The following is a 5000-nucleotide window of genomic DNA, read 5'->3' on the forward strand; positions in this document are numbered from 1 at the left end:
CCCTCCTTTTGTTTGCCAGAATTGGTCATTCTGTTTGAGTGTGTGTGTATGTGTATGCATGTGTGTGTGTGTGTGTGTGTGTGTGTGTGTGTGTGTGTGTGTGTGTGTGTGTGTGTGTGTGTGTGTGTGTGTGTGTGTGTGTGTGTGTGTGTGTGTGTGTGTGTGTGTGTGTGTGTGTGTGTGTATTGCTGTCTGGTAAGAAATTGATTCAGTCTGGGACTGTGGCCGAGGTGAAAGGTGGTTGCCTTCACACTGACCCACAGCAGCAGCGCTAACGATGTGTGTGTGTGGCTGTGTGTGTTTGTGTGTATGTGTGTGTGTGTGTGTGTGTGTGTGTGTGTGTGTGTGTGTGTGTGTTTGTGTGTGTGTGTGTGTTTTCTATTATATATCTATAAATGCAACTTTAACATAATTTGTTTGGAGTAACACGTAACTAGATTTATTTCTCTTTGTCTTGGTGTATATATGGGCGGGTCATTTGTCATTTGTAAGTCTATGGTTTTGTGCGCATGTGTGTGTACGTTTGTGTGTGTGTGTGTGTGTGTGTGTGTGTGTGTGTGTGTGTGTGTGTGTGTGTGTGTGTGTGTGTGTGTGTGTGTGTGTGTGTGTGTGTGTGTGTGTGTGTGTGTGTGTGTTTGTGCTTTGTCTCAGGATGAAGATTGTCTCGTTAGGACAAGGAGGAGGAGGAGGTGCAGTAGAAGGAGGAAGGAGGGTCACTCGGAGGGAGACACAGATCGATCAGCCCCAATACCCCCCCAACCCACCACGCTCACCAGCCAATCACTCTCCCCCTACTGGAACACACTCCAACACACACCCCCAGACCAGGTGCACCCCAAACCCTGAAACAGTTCAACCACATACAACCCCTCCAACCCCCCCACGCCTTCCATCATGACCTGGACACAAGAGATACAGTAGGTCTGTTCACTTGGCATACACACATTCACAAACACACACAAACACACAGATAGTACAGGCACACACAAAAACAGAAAGGGTCACAAATACACAGAAACCAGTATGCATTTGGAGACACACACACACACTCACAGGCACACAAACGCACACACATACACACACGCGCGCACGCACACACACACACACACACACACACACACACACACACACACACACACACACACACACACACACACACACACACACACACACACAAGCACACACACACACACACACACACACACACACACACACACAAAGGCATTCTCCCATCTAAATTAACGGTGCAAATTGGTCAGAGAGAGAGGGACACAGGAAAGGAGGGGGGGAGATTGGGGCTTTAATGGAAGAGGCCGACTGATCAATACTGCTGGAGATTCTTCTCCTCTTCCACCCCTCCCTTCAATTGTCACGTTCCCTCCATCTGATTAAAACCGCTCTCTTTCATCAATCCCTCTCGCTCGCTCTTTTTGATTCCCTTCTCGGTTTATTTTTATTCCCTTTTTAGGCCTACATGTTTACAAAATTATTTTCCTGTGAATTGTTTGATTTTCAACCAGTTGTCTTCTTCTGACTTTATCTTTTGCAAGTCGTCTCATTCCTTTGTTTAATATTGTTCAACGCGTCTCCGAAATTATTCTCTGTCCCTTCTTTAGTAGTCTCTATGTACCTCTCACACACACACACACACACACACACACACACACACACACACACACACACACACACACACACACACACACACACACACACACACACACACACACACACATAATGTAACATAACGCACAAATTAACTTTACAACTGCCATGCATAGATGGGTCAATCAAAGAGATCATGTACTGTTCACAGTAAGGTGTGGTTTTCCCTTGTCACCAAGGAACTTATTTAAGAGTCCTTCATCTTTGGTCTGCGTTTCGACAGCGTTTTGCTTCAATGGATGTACAGTCAATTGATTCTGAAAAGGTTGCTTTATCTATCTTTATTCCAACCATTCTTGTCTAAAACAGAATCTATTCTACTTTACATTAATAAAAACTTTCATGCAATTCGTGAACACCACACAAGGCAATTTGTGAACACCACACAAGGATACTGAAATACACATATTCATTATTGAATGATTAAGTATTTTATTTTATAAAGCAAGCTGATTGAATAGAAGTCTTGAGAGGCCATTCAATATTTTTGAGGATAATTTTTTGTGCAATGTTTTTTAACCATCACTACCTTACAAGTCATTGTGAATAAACTTGCATGGTTACCAAGCCAACGCATCAAGAGGCTCGCTTTGATAAGTTGTTCAGTAGTTACGTGTGTTACCACTGAAAATATGTTTGCAATCTTATTGTTGCTCGATGACGGAATAAATGGAGAAATTTGGGAACGGCTTTTTTAAAGGATCTGTGTTTGTTTGTTTGTGTTTGTGTCTGTTGTATCCACTGTGTGTGTGTGTGTTTTCTCTATATATTGTATATGTGTGTGTGTTTGTGTGTGCTCTATATGTGTTGTATGTCTATGTTTGTATGTGTACGTTTGTGCTCTAACTGTTGTGTGTGCGTAAGTTTGTGTGTTTGTTTGTTTGTGTGAGTTTGTGCTCTACCCTTTGTGTTTGTCTGCGTGTGTATGTGTGTGTTTGTTTGTGTGTGTGCCTCATCCGTTGTTTGTGTGTGTGTGTATGTGTGTGCACACAACAGGAACATACAGATGCCAGGTCAGCCTGTACACAGGAGGTCATCTCCGGAGCTGTCCAACCCCAGCAGGCCTCCACTGTACATCAGTGTCGGCATATTAAGCTAACACAGGAGTACAGATGCCGCACGCAGGCATGCTAATTACTCACTGACCCCTTCGGGTGAGCCAAGAGCACAACAAAGCACAGTGTGCTGACATGAAGGCGTACCCACACGGCTAACAGTTGGCTTTTATTAGAACCCGACTGAGCTGGCACAAGGAAGTTCAGGAGGAGGGCAGAACGGGTTTTCCAGTCTTCACTTTCTTTATCTCTTTGTACGTTTTCGTTCCGTGCGATTGAGCCCCATTGTTTTTTTTCCTTGTTCCACTGTTTAATGCCTTAATCGCCATCATCGTCCGACCTCGTTTATGTTTGTACTTAGGCTGGTTCTTAGTACTTAAAACCAAAGCATTTATTTGTTCTGCTCATTGTTGCTGAGTGAACAGCAATGGTCCTTTTTTATTTTTTTTTAATGCAAAAATGTATGGGCAACTCATTCGGCCTTCAGTGATGTCTGGAATTCTAGTGTCCCAGAGAAAGAGAGAGAGAAAGAGAGATATACAGAGCGAGATAGTGAGAGACAGAGAGAGAGAAATAGAGAGGGAGAGAGAGAGAGAGAGAGAGAGAGAGAGAGAGAGAGAGAGAGAGAGAGAGAGAGAGAGAGAGAGAGAGGGGGCGAGGGCGAGGGCGGGACGGAGTGAAAGAGAGAGGTGCTTCTCAGAGTAAAGTGCGATGCCTTGCCATCACAGACAAATCGATTAGAGATGCTCCACTACTGTGAAAGCTCATGGGAGCTTTATAGTAAACAAGGGACCTGGAGATTATACCCCCCTCCCCCTCCTACCATGCCCTCCCCCCATTCTGCACACTGCAACACACACACACACACACACACACACACACACACACACACACACACACACACACACACACACATATGTTTTTGTATGGTTCACGGTTAAATATTCCGAATAATAAAGCTTGAGCTTCATGTTTGGGTTTGGCCGTGCAAGCACATGCTTGTACATCCAAAATAACACATTTATTATTTGTTAGGTGCCGAAAACTGTCTCCAACTCTGTGCGTCTTTAACACACACACTCACACACTCAGACACACACACACTCTCTCTCTCTCTTCTGTTCCGTTTTGGATCAAGGGGCAGCGATGTCAGCTAACTTGGAGTTCCTCTCACTGCCTGCAGGGGGTTTACAGTGGGGGACTGCAAAAAGACAATAGGAACATTTGTCTTTCATGCTCTACGTCCATATTCTGTACAGCCTGTAAACGGGATGAAAGGTGAGCTCATGACTGGCAAAGCTGTGGTTGACATCCTGGCCGTAGGACCCCAGGATGTGCGGCTAATCAAGTGGGGCTGAGGTGTGCTGTCGTGGGAGATTATTGGCAATCAAACTCCTCACCTCGGCTCCAAAGGAGGACCAAGACCCTTTGACCTGTAGTCCAACTCAACCAGCCATCCCTCACGCTCTCTCTATTTCCCTCGCTGACAAGTCTTCTTGTTTGTCTATGCTGTTTTGTGTCACTCTTGTTTGTCCTCTGTTTGCATTTCAATCTCTTCTCCTCTGGCCTTCACTATCGTAAGATTTCTCTCTCTCTCTCTCTCTCTCTCTCTCTCTCTCTCTCTCTCTCTCTCTCTCTCTCTCTCTCTCTCTCTCTCTCTCTCTCTCTCTCTCTCTCTCTCTCTCTCTCTCTCTCTCTCTCTCTGTCTCTGTCTCTCGCTGGTGTAGGGTTCTTGATTTAGCTGATTACAGACGCGGGGCCAGCAGTGGCAGTTGATTATGATAATGGCCGCCCTAGCGCTACAGAGAGGAGCCCAGAGTTGATTTCTTCTGGGGGGGGGGGGAGAGGTTGTCCAAACACGGAGCCCATGTTTAGCATTACAATAGAGATACAAGCACGTCTCATTTCCCCCCTCTCTCACACACACTCTCTCACAGTCACTCTGTCAGGCATTTTTTTATTTATTTTTTGCTTTGCTAAAAATAATGGAATAGCATTATTTTATTCATGTATTGCTGTTTGTGTGGCTTTCTGTGTGTATTTGTGTGTGTGTGTGTGTGTGTGTGTGTGTGTGTGTGTGTGTGTGTGTGTGTGTGTGTGTGTGTGTGTGTGTGTGTGTGTGTGTGTCTGTGTCTGTGTGTGTGTGTGTGTGTGTGTGTGTGTGTGTGTGTGTGTGTGTGTGTGTGTGTGTGTGTGTGTGTGTGTGTGTGTGTGTGTGTGTGTGTGTGTGTGAGAGAGAGAGAGTGAGATAGAGGGTTTGTGGCGGGTCAGGCAGATTCACAT

Source organism: Gadus morhua, chromosome 15 (assembly GCF_902167405.1).
Source record: "Gadus morhua chromosome 15, gadMor3.0, whole genome shotgun sequence".
NCBI lineage: Eukaryota > Metazoa > Chordata > Actinopteri > Gadiformes > Gadidae > Gadus > Gadus morhua.